General features: G+C 40.3%; 1 protein-coding gene across 2 annotated transcripts in view; it reads left to right on the plus strand.

Moving 5' to 3' along the window:
• Positions 1 to 833: 833 nt before the first annotated feature.
• LOC117527610 (trinucleotide repeat-containing gene 6A protein-like) overlaps positions 834 to 12,699 on the plus strand; it is a 118,100-nt gene continuing 106,234 nt past the window's right edge. For both annotated transcript variants that reach the window (XM_034190037.1, XM_034190038.1), the window contains exon 1: positions 834 to 1,005. The gene's annotated coding sequence lies outside the window, so the exon portion shown is untranslated. The remainder of the gene's footprint in view (positions 1,006 to 12,699) is intronic.

Consider the following 12,699-nt stretch of genomic DNA (forward strand, 5'->3'; position numbering starts at 1 on the left):
ATACTGGGAGTCACACATTTCAGATATATATATATATATATATATATATATATATATATATATATATATATATATATATATATATATATTTTTTTTTTTTTTTTTTTTTTTTTGGTGAATTTTGGGTTTCAAGTAGGACATGTAACAGATGCCCTGAAATGCCCACATCTCCCACTAGATGGCGAGAAAAACTGCTAAAATGTGCAGCAAGGTCTCGACTGTTTGAGAACTTAACTTTTGGAAGTGGCTATCCATAGGTAGCCCTAATAATTGTTCCAAATTTTATTTGTACATAGCGCAACCTTGTTTGGGGTTAGTGGTTATGGTTAGGGGTTTCGGTTCAGGGTATGGTTAGGGTTAGGGGTTAGGGGTTGTGGTTAATGTTTAGGAATCTATGTATCAATAGCAAATACATGTACAAGTACATAGCCTCATAATCACATAACCTATATTGACCTACGTACAAATATAATTTCACTGTACAAATATGGTTGTGTACGGATAGCCACTGCCCCTTAAATTTTGGTGAAAATAAAATGGGCTGACAGCCAAAAATCAATTTACATTTGTGAGATTTTTATCTTTATTTGATCTTATAAATAACAATAATAAGATAATTAATTATTAATTAATTATCATTATTATTGTTATCATTATCTTTGCTGTTATTTATTTATTTTTGCGGATATCTTATAGGCCTTTTTAAAATCTTTCCGGGTATTTTTTTTTTTTTTTTTTTTTTTTTTTTTTTTTGTAGGTTATGTGATGTTGGTGGTTTGTTTTTAGTTTGGCGGATATGATCTTCCGTAGCGAGCTGTATCTGTCGTCAGGCGGAGAAAGTGGCTCCAGCACTGATTAGCAACGAGCAAAGAAAATGGCGATCACGCAGGACATAAGCGTCCCTTCGTAGATGCTGAAAAAGCGTTGAAGTTTTTTTTTTTTTTCTTTTTGAAGCCTTACAGCCGGCTTTCCTTTCCACTCTGCTGCACTTTATTCTTCAATGAGGTGAGAGCGTTATTTTCTTGGAAACAGACGCCGAGCTCTGGTCTGCATAAGTTGAGCAGCCGCTGTTGTTTAGCTAGTTAGCTTCCTGCTAAGATAGCGGCTTAGCTCTGTTGCGTCGCAGTTTGCAGCATAAACTGCATACGCAGTATCGCATAAACGGTACGGTTTGAGGTTTTTGTTTTGTTTTAGTTTGGCTTTTGCAAATGAGCAGTCATTTCGAGCTGTGTTTGGCACGATAATCTTTTTGTAATATTGACGGGCAACTTAACCTTGTGCTAACGCGTCACAAACTACGTTAGCTGCAGTCGCTGATAGCTTTTCAGCGTTTCCTTCTGTAATTCATAGAATATGATAGTGTACTGTAATGTGGAAATAGTGGTGTATGGGTAACTTGTCGGTATGTATGTGTGGCATATTGTATCTTTTTGTAATCAACGGCGGCTCGACTGTTTCTTTTCAGCTAACATGACGCAGGTTGCTCCTACAGACTACCCGCCTAGTTATGTTAAATGTAATTAATATGGTGAACTTGCACACAGCTTGACATTTTTATCAATAAAACTTGGTATAAATGTAATTTTTGTGTGGCGTTTTTCACCTGAAGTTACGTTTTAGCGCCCACTGGCGGCAGAAAGTCAACCAGCTAGTTTGCTTAACTCTTGCGGTGCTGTTTTGCAGTTTTCACTTGATTTGTTGCACCAGCCGAAGGGTTCTGCAATCACGGTTAAGATGCAGAGTAGTATGGTTGCAAGCTATGTAGTTAATTTTGTGCTCACGCACTAGTTAGTCGCGGGAGCACTGGAAAAACGTCAGGCTCCGGAGAAGCCATATTGGTGAAGCTGTAAGTCAGGCAACAGCTGAGATAATGGCCGATCTGGATCCGAGCTGGAACTCTGACCCACACGCACGCTCCCCTCGTTGTTTTTATTCGGTTATTATCAAACGGCGTTTCCGTAAACCCTTACTGGGCCTCAGCTTTTGGGAGGGGTGGAGGGAGGTGCAGGTCCTGCACAGTCCGGCTATGCAGTTCAACTTGCATTTCCACTTAGTATCCAAAATACTTTCCATACAGTAGCTTCTAGCAGGTCATACTAGTTCAGACGAGCAATGACATTTAAGTTATGCAGCAGAGAACTTCTAAACTGAAATTAAACTTGTAATTTCCTTTAGATGTTATTTGTGCAGGGTGAAATTTGAGCTGCTGTTTTGTTTGAATGACAGAGTATCTAGGTTTTGGACCATTTACAGTGGTGTGTTTAACTCAGTAAGTCATTAGATTTACCAAAACCATTTTTTTAAGACCCGTTAATTAGCTTGTCACACAGCTGGTTGACTATCTGTATTAATAATTCTCTAAAGGTGGTGTCACGCGGGATGACCTGACAGGACGCCAAATGTCACGTAGTGATCAGGATGTTTGTTGTGTGCTTTCAGCATGTATATGGTGTGGTCAAGTGCAACTTGTTGTGAGTCAGTGTTGCGGATTGTAATGGTGTACTCCCATGATGCACTTTGAACTGCAACCAAGCATGTTACATCCCCAAAGTAGGACTGCTATTGATGTCACCAGAATCAGTGTATTTACACACGTTTTCAGATACAAACTTGATAGGAGCGGCCCTCGATTAAGGCTGCATATATATCATTTGAACATTGCGATGTGCGTGTGTGATTGATGCATCGCTGGACTCGCTACTTGGCATGATTAAATTTAGCATGCACATTTACATGGTCAAGTGATAAGTGTAAAAATCCATTTTTATATTATGACTAACCAACAAAAGACATCTGGTAATACGAATGCATGACATACACCTTCTCCCTCACTGTGCTGCACGCATCAGTCACGTTGTCAGCTGAAAAAGACAACTTGTTTTATTTTTGGTGGCTGAAAACAGTGCTAAAAACGTCTGAAAAAATGGCTGAAAACGATGCTCTCAGAGCACTGAGAGAAATACTGTTTTTATTCACAAGCAATTTACACGATAAGGAGTTGGGCAGGGCAGTCTCATTTGACGGTGGGTGCTAAAGGGTTAAAATATGACACACATGATGCAATAATCCTACATCTGTGGACAGCCCTTGTATGTCCCCATCAGAAACATGGCACTTTATCTGAGTTTTTGGGCAAATTACACGGCAAACAAAGTGAAAATGCAAAGAAAAAGTGACGATGCGGTGGAAAGCGGACGTGTTGCGGTTTGTTTATGACCCGGTGCTCAAACATATCGAAGCAGTTGTGTAGACGAGAGAACGCAGCTACTCTGGCTAGGTGTGTAGGCTACGACACAACCTCTCCCATTTGCCTTGTTTTCCCTTCTCCACTGTGAACTGAAAAAAACTGCCCTTTTCGCAATCACTTCCGTGATTACAGCCAAAAACAAAGCAGTACACCATTTTTCCGTGTGAAGTGATGCTGTGTTTATATTATGCAATGATAGGCTGTCCTTAGAAGTGGTAAAATTCTGTAATGTCACGCAGGAGTTCAAATGAGACCGCTCTGCCCGATTAAAGTACAGACAGTTGCCCAGTTCCGGATCACCTTTTTTAAAGTCCTGCTATACGGAGCCGTAATGCAACTGAATATCCTTTATTGTGCATTGTTGTATTGGGTATTTGGATGTTATCTAGCTGAAAAAGTCTGGGTGGAGTAGTGCTGCTACTTAAAGTGTGAAGCGACATTATGCGTGGTGCAAACATTTGCCAGAAATGGATCACTTTTGCTGGTTCTGGATCACGACACTCTGCGTCATTTTGGGGGCATTCCTGGCATCTGGCTGGAGCCCTTCTAATGCAGAATGATACACACTGTGCCTGAGAATGTGTTTTGAACATAAAATGATATAAATTATACTTAATTAATTAAATGAGAATTTACTTAGTTTCGAAAGGCGCCCTTATACGTTTTTACGAGCAAAAAATGAAGAGGAGGTGAGATTTCTCCCGAATTAAAAAGTAAAAGCCCCCACATTCATGTCCATTCGTGATGTTGAGATGACCCCCAAAGTCCACATGACTCACAACTACAGACACGAGGCTGCTGCTTCAGTGATCCGCAACCAGCAAATTTTCATGTCGGAGATAAATGCGCGCAGCAATTAAACAGCAAGACATAACACACTGACATTTTCTACCCAAGTAAGTATTTTCCCACTCTAGAACCAAAAACACCGAATGACTAACTCACCTTTGCAACGTTTTAGAGATAGTTACTTTAAAACTTGCAGGAATGAGTGAGTGAGAAAAAGCGCGCACACCGCAGACACTGGGATGTTTTGATTCCTCTGCTGATCACAAGGATGGCTGGATCCGGTCGAGCTTGTGGTCGTTTCTAGACAAAACATCAATCTTTCCATTGGTACCAAGTATTAGCTTATTCGTGCTGATTACGAGAAACGGCAGCGCAAAAACTACAGCAGTGATCCGGAACTAGGAGTGGATACAGCGCAACCACCGGACTTTCTGGTAAGTCAGAACAGCTGTTTTGATTTTATTTTCTGCTCCGTACATCCGTCACCTCCCTTTCTGATTGCCTGCATGTCACATTCAGCAGGCTACGTGCTCGTTTGTGGTCGGAGGACACTACACACACTGTGATATCGGGCCAAAAAAAATCCAACATGTTGAATATCCCCGTTTTGCAATCGGAGTGCTCCTGACGTGCTTTCGAGCAGATCAGAGCGCTCTTAACACACCACACATGGCAGGAATATCTGATAAGATTGTCGTTAGCGTCATCACGATTGTCGGAAGGGGAAGATCGGGTCCGATATTGGCCTAATTATCCTGCCGTGTGAACCCGGCCTTAGGTCATGGGTTAAAGTTCTCCGTCACATGACGGATTTCCGTCATTTGGAAAATTTAACTACACATACGTGCGCGCGCATGTGGTATCATGCGTGTTTTGGGGCCGAAATATGATACTCTCATTATCAAAGCAACATCCCATTCTGCGCTAATCAATGCAGCAGCAATGTCAGCGTGGATGGCGCCACACCGCAGAGGAAGGGACTGTGTGAATTTTCACTCCTCTCCGCTCTGTTTACTGCTTGCCATGAGCTACGGTCCTTCTCCTCCCTGTCTTCTAGGGAACATTGGCAGACCTTCCTCAAGTAGAGCAGGGTGTGGCTTTGCTTTGAACCAAAGAAGCAATGCTTCGATCTGCTGTTCCATTGGTGTTTTATTTCGCTTTATCTTAATTTTTCCCCGCTAAAATACTAAAAGACCATATGTCTGTGAGTAATATTTACCTTTTTTTTTGTTAAACCGACCTCTTATGGTCTTCTGAAACAGTTGATAGATGTATTTTGTAACTTAAAAACGGGACTGATGCTAACACATTAGCATGTCTGTAGGGTTTTCAATGTTAAAGTTAGCAGTTAGCTGTTCGTATCTCAGCACCTTTGTGTGCATTTGTTTTCTGTATAATAATTAATGGCTGTGTTTGTTGTAAAAGAGTCAAATGTATTACAAATTGTAATATTTTTTTATTTATATATTAATAATAGCAACAACAATAATAGTAATAACTAATAATGCTACAATACAATTTTAGAGAAACTAAAGAACCTGATAATACAAAACAGAAAAGATGAAACCAACCAACAATGAACATAAATATAGAAATAACTTTCCTGTGAACACCTAGTGACTCTTACTCCTCCACATCATCCCTGTTTTATTTAAGTTTAATGACAATTTGTCAAACCACATCAATCAATCAATCAATCAATCAATTTTTTTATATAGCGCCAAATCACAACAAACAGTTGCCCCAAGGCGCTTTATATTGTAAGGCAAGGCCATACAATAATTATGTAAAACCCCAACGGTCAAAACGACCCCCTGTGAGCAAGCACTTGGCTACAGTGGGAAGGAAAAACTCCCTTTTAACAGGAAGAAACCTCCAGCAGAACCAGGCTCAGGGAGGGGCAGTCTTCTGCTGGGACTGGTTGGGGCTGAGGGAGAGAACCAGGAAAAAGACATGCTGTGGAGGGGAGCAGAGATCGATCACTAATGATTAAATGCAGAGTGGTGCATACAGAGCAAAAAGAGAAAGAAACAGTGCATCATGGGAACCCCCCAGCAGTCTACATCTATAGCAGCATAACTAAGGGATGGTTCAGGGTCACCTGATCCAGCCCTAAGTATAAGCTTTAGCAAAAAGGAAAGTTTTAAGCCTAATCTTAAAAGTAGAGAGGGTGTCTGTCTCCCTGATCTGAATTGGGAGCTGGTTCCACAGGAGAGGAGCCTGAAAGCTGAAGGCTCTGCCTCCCATTCTACTCTTACAAACCCTAGGAACTACAAGTAAGCCTGCAGTCTGAGAGCGAAGTGCTCTATTGGGGTGATATGGTACTACGAGGTCCCTAAGATAAGATGGGACCTGATTATTCAAAACCTTATAAGTAAGAAGAAGAATTTTAAATTCTATTCTAGAATTAACAGGAAGCCAATGAAGAGAGGCCAATATGGGTGAGATATGCTCTCTCCTTCTAGTCCCCGTCAGTACTCTAGCTGCAGCATTTTGAATTAACTGAAGGCTTTTTAGGGAACTTTTAGGACAACCTGATAATAATGAATTACAATAGTCCAGCCTAGAGGAAATAAATGCATGAATTAGTTTTTCAGCATCACTCTGAGACAAGACCTTTCTGATTTTAGAGATATTGCGTAAATGCAAAAAAGCAGTCCTACATATTTGTTTAATATGCGCTTTGAATGACATATCCTGATCAAAAATGACTCCAAGATTTCTCACAGTATTACTAGAGGTCAGGGTAATGCCATCCAGAGTAAGGATCTGGTTAGACACCATGTTTCTAAGATTTGTGGGGCCAAGTACAATAACTTCAGTTTTATCTGAGTTTAAAAGCAGGAAATTAGAGGTCATCCATGTCTTTATGTCTGTAAGACAATCCTGCAGTTTAGCTAATTGGTGTCTGTCCTCTGGCTTCATGGATAGATAAAGCTGGGTATCATCTGCGTAACAATGAAAATTTAAGCAATACCGTCTAATAATACTGCCTAAGGGAAGCATGTATAAAGTGAATAAAATTGGTCCTAGCACAGAACCTTGTGGAACTCCATAATTAACTTTAGTCTGTGAAGAAGATTCCCCATTTACATGAACAAATTGTAATCTATTAGACAAATATGATTCAAACCACCGCAGCGCAGTGCCTTTAATACCTATGGCATGCTCTAATCTCTGTAATAACATTTTATGGTCAACAGTATCAAAAGCAGCACTGAGGTCTAACAGAACAAGCACAGAGATGAGTCCACTGTCCGAGGCCATAAGAAGATCATTTGTAACCTTCACTAATGCTGTTTCTGTACTATGATGAATTCTAAAACCTGACTGAAACTCTTCAAATAGACCATTCCTCTGCAGATGATCAGTTAGCTGTTTTACAACTACCCTTTCAAGAATTTTTGAGAGAAAAGGAAGGTTGGAGATTGGCCTATAATTAGCTAAGATAGTTGGGTCAAGTGATGGCTTTTTAAGTAATGGTTTAATTACTGCCACCTTAAAAGCCTGTGGTACATAGCCAACTAACAAAGATAGATTGATCATATTTTAGATCGAAGCATTAAATAATGGTAGGGCTTCCTTGAGCAGCCTGGTAGGAATGGGGTCTAATAAACATGTTGATGGTTTGGATGAAGTAACTAATGAAAATAACTCAGACAGAACAATCGGAGAGAAAGAGTCTAACCAAATACCGGCATCACTGAAAGCAGCCAAAGATAACGATACGGCTTTGGGATGGTTATGAGTAATTTTTTCTCTAATAGTTAAAATTTTGTTAGCAAAGAAAGTCATGAAGTCATTACTAGTTAAAGTTAATGAAATACTCAGCTCAATAGAGCTCTGACTCTTTGTCAGCCTGGCTACAGTGCTGAAAAGAAACCTGGGGTTGTTCTTATTTTCTTCAATTAGTGATGAGTAGAAAGATGTCCTAGCTTTACGGAGGGCTTTTTTATAGAGCAACAGACTCTTTTTCCAGGCTAAGTGAAGATCTTCTAAATTAGTGAGACGCCATTTCCTCTCCAACTTACGGGTTATCTGCTTTAAGCTACGAGTTTGAGTTATACCACGGAGTCAGGCACTTCTGATTTAAAGCGCTCTTTTTCAGAGGAGCTACAGCATCCAAAGTTGTCTTCAATGAGGATGTAAAACTATTGACGAGATACTCTATCTCACTTACAGAGTTTAGGTAGCTACTCTGCACTGTGTTGGTATATGGCATTAGAGAACATAAAGAAGGAATCATATCCTTAAACCTAGTTACAGCGCTTTCTGAAAGACTTCTAGTGTAATGAAACTTATTCCCCACTGCTGGGTAGTCCATCAGAGTAAATGTAAATGTTATTAAGAAATGATCAGACAGAAGGGAGTTTTCAGGGAATACTGTTAAGTCTTCTATTTCCATACCATAAGTCAGAACAAGATCTAAGATATGATTAAAGTGGTGGGTGGACTCATTTACTTTTTGAGCAAAGCCAATAGAGTCTAATAATAGATTAAATGCAGTGTTGAGGCTGTCATTCTCAGCATCTGTGTGGATGTTAAAATCGCCCACTATAATTATCTTATGAGCTAAGCACTAAGTCAGACAAAAGGTCTGAAAATTCACAGAGAAACTCACAGTAACGACCAGGTGGACGATAGATAATAACAAATAAAACTGGTTTTTGGGACTTCCAATTTGGATGGACAAGACTAAGAGTCAAGCTTTCAAATAAATTAAAGCTCTGTCTGGGTTTTTGATTAATTAATAAGCTGGAATGGAAGATTGCTGCTAATCCTCCGCCCCGGCCCGTGCTACGAGCATTCTGACAGTTAGTGTGACTCGGGGGTGTTGACTCATTTAAACTAACATATTCATCCTGCTGTAACCAGGTTTCTGTAAGGCAGAATAAATCAATATGTTGATCAATTATTATATCATTTACCAACAGGGACTTAGAAGAGAGAGACCTAATGTTTAATAGACCACATTTAACTGTTTTAGTCTGTGGTGCAGTTGAAGGTGCTATATTATTTTTTCTTTTTGAATTTTTATGCTTAAATAGATTTTTGCTGGTTATTGGTAGTCTGGGAGCAGGCACCGTCTCTACAGGGATGGGGTAATGAGGGGATGGCAGGGGGAGAGAAGCTGCAGAGAGGTGTGTAAGACTACAACTCTGCTTCCTGGTCCCAACCCTGGATAGTCACGGTTTGGAGGATTTAAGAAAATTGGCCAGATTTCTAGAAATGAGAGCTGCTCCATCCAAAGTGGGATGGATGCCGTCTCTCCTAACAAGACCAGGTTTTCCCCAGAAGCTTTGCCAATTATCTATGAAGCCCACCTCATTTTTTGGACACCACTCAGACAGCCAGCAATTCAAGGAGAACATGCGGCTAAACATGTCACTCCCGGTCTGATTGGGGAGGGGCCCAGAGAAAACTACAGAGTCCGACATTGTTTTTGCAAAGTTACACACCGATTTAATGTTAATTTTAGTGACCTCCGATTGGCGTAACCGGGTGTCATTACTGCCGACGTGAATTACAATCTTACCAAATTTACGCTTAGCCTTAGCCAGCAGTTTCAAATTTCCTTCAGTGTCGCCTGCTCTGGCCCCCGGAAGACAATTGACTATGGTTGCTGGTGTCGCTAACTTCACATTTCGCAAAACAGAGTCGCCAATAACCAGAGTTGGATCCTCGGCGGGTGTGTCGTCAAGTGGGGAAAAACGGTTAGAGATGTGAACGGGTTGGCGGTGTACACGGGGCTTCTGTTTAGGGCTACGCTTCCTCCTCACAGTCACCCAGTCAGCCTGCTTTCCCGGCTGTTCGGGATCTGCCAGGGGGTAACTAATGGCGGCTAAGCTACCTTGGTCCGCACCGACTACAGGGGCCTGGCTAGCTGTAGAATTTTCCACGGTGCGGAGCCGAGTCTCCAATTCGCCCAGCCTGGCCTCCAAAGCTACGAATAAGCTACACTTATTGCAAGTACCGTTACTGCTAAAGGAGGCCGAGGAATAACTAAACATTTCACACCCAGAGCAGAAAAGTGCGGGAGAGACAGGAGAAGCCGCCATGCTAAATCGGCTAAGAGCTAGTAGCTATGCTAAGCTAGCGGATTCCTAAAAACACGCAAAGTGAATAATGTGTAAATAATTTAGAGGTGATTCAGCAGAAGGAGTGCTTTAGTTAAGGCACGTAAAGATTACACTGGGAAACAAATCGTAATCTAGATAACTAGATCAATCTAACTGCGCAGATTAAACAGCTAACAGATACAGAAAAACACCGTTGTGCTCCGGAACAGGAAGTGATACAATACCGCAGTGAGAGCCAACCACCAGTAGAGGCCACATCTAAGCTGTGTTTACACAAGAAAAAAATAAAATGCAGTAAACTGCACATTTGTGTTTTTTCATGAAAATATGTTTTTAAAGAGCACATATTACACTTTAGTCAGGGCTTTAAAATCCTTTTGTGGACTCTTGCTGTAATATGTTGTCAGTGGTTGAGATAGTTTTCTGTAGGCATCTAAAAATGCTCATAATTGGGTGAAACTTGTTGGAAACCTATTTGTGGTGTGTCGGTGATGTATGTATGTGCAAAATAAAACAAAACACTACTCCAGGTATGTTTTTGATGAGAATATAACATCATAACTTTGTTACAAGCTCAAACATTGATGTTGTCTGATAAAGGCTTTTTAATAACTCACTTAACCCTTTAAGCCCTAGAGCCTATTTCACCAAAATCACATACCCATACATTGACTTATTTCTCAGCTTGTACAAGGTCAAAAATGCAAAAGTTTGGATCAGCTAAAGGACAGGTCCTAGGGGATGTTGTGGATGCAAAAAAAATTGAAAGTAAACAATACTTTGTAGGAGTAAATGAGGTTTTTTCCCCCAAAAAATGAATTCCAATTTATGTCTTTATCTGGTTGGTGTTTCAGCTGTGGTTAGTTGATATGTAATTGAAGTGGATACTTTTGTAGAGGAGACTTCACTTGACATTTTAATGTATAATAAGTGTATGTTGGTGTCAGTATTGGTTAGTTATAAGTGTTCAAATGTTCCAAAACAGGGCAAGTCCCCAAAATTGAGTACTCTAGGGTTTAAGAGGTTAAAGAAATAATGGCAAAACTCACATGTAAGTACAAAAAACGATTAATTGAAAAAATAATTGACCGATTAATCGATTACTAAAATAATCGTTAGTTGCAGCCCTAGTTTGCTTTACGAGTGAGCATTTTACCGATTAAATGTGAATAAGCCAGTTTTGAGTTTCTCAGTGCGCAAGCATTTTCAAAGCGGGTGACAGTGTAACTTTGTGCACAGCAGAACAACATTGTCAATTGCTTTTGGCCCTAATTTTGTATTTTATTGACTGTACAGCCAGCAACACAGCACCCTTTTGGCGCATTTACCGGGTTAGAACCGATCAAAATAATACAGAAGACAAAGAATTTTTACTTGACAGTTTGAAGTAAGTTTTCTTTGTTTCAGAGGGTTTCATTTCCATTAAAATTCACCAGAATACACAAACGTTGACTTGCTCTTTTAAAAATGTTCTGGGGATCACCCCCAGACCCTCCAGAATCAAGACTACACCCTGCCCACACCACCCTTTTATGTACCTTTATGTTCAGGTTTTGCATTCTTTTTATGCTTTTTCTCTGTCACCTTAGAGGCTATTTAGAATAGATTTGTATACTGTATAATGTGTTTATTGTATTTATTGAGGAAAAAAAGTGTGTACCCCCACAACGCCACATTTTAGGGAATTGTTGGCATTGATGTTTGCCAGGAAAAAAATTCAGTCAGATGAAAATTTATTGCTTTAACCCATGACTTAGGTGCCTGGCCCCTGTCACAGATAGGGGCCCCCTATGCTCAACTGCGCAGGTGTGAACCCTGCAGTGTATCCGTAAAGTAATCACAATGCTTCACTTTTAGCATTATGGAGCAAATATAATTTTCCCCTCAGAATTCTGCTTGCAACACCCTATAATGACATGAAGTTTTTTTTTCTTGCACATTTATTAAAAAAACAAAACAAAAACAAACAAAAAAAATCATATGTACATAAGTATTCACATCCTTTGCTCAATACTTTTGTCGATGCACCTTTGGCAGCAATTACAGCCTCAAGACTTCTTGAATATGAGGCCACAAGCTTGGTGCACCTATCTTTGGGCAGTTTTGCCCATTTTGCAGCACCTCTCGAGCTCCATCAGGTTGGATGGGGAGTATTGGTGCACAGCCATTTTCAGATCTCTGCAGAGATGTTCAGTTGGATTCAGGTCTGGTCCCTGGCTGGGCCACTCAAGGACATTCACAGAGTTGTCCCTTTGCAACAATAAGGATGCCAGCTGCCATTAAATGCCACAGAAGAAGCAAGGGTACGTTTGGTTTATATCACAAGATTGCATTTTGAGGTCGGAGCATGTTTTTGCATTCACGAAATGTCTCAAGGAACCACAAAAAAATGCATAAAAGTACTTACATTACTCATATTTGTTTTCAGTCTGGTTAAATCATTGAAGTCTGACCCACTGATTGGGCAGCTAATCTCGTTTCCTCAGCAGAGCGTTAGCGTTTGTTTAATATCACTCGCAACACCCCATTAATGACAACACAAAAACAGTTTTGAGATTTTTGGAAATTTCTAAAAAAAAAACA

Source organism: Thalassophryne amazonica, chromosome 16 (assembly GCF_902500255.1).
Source record: "Thalassophryne amazonica chromosome 16, fThaAma1.1, whole genome shotgun sequence".
Classification (NCBI taxonomy): domain Eukaryota; kingdom Metazoa; phylum Chordata; class Actinopteri; order Batrachoidiformes; family Batrachoididae; genus Thalassophryne; species Thalassophryne amazonica.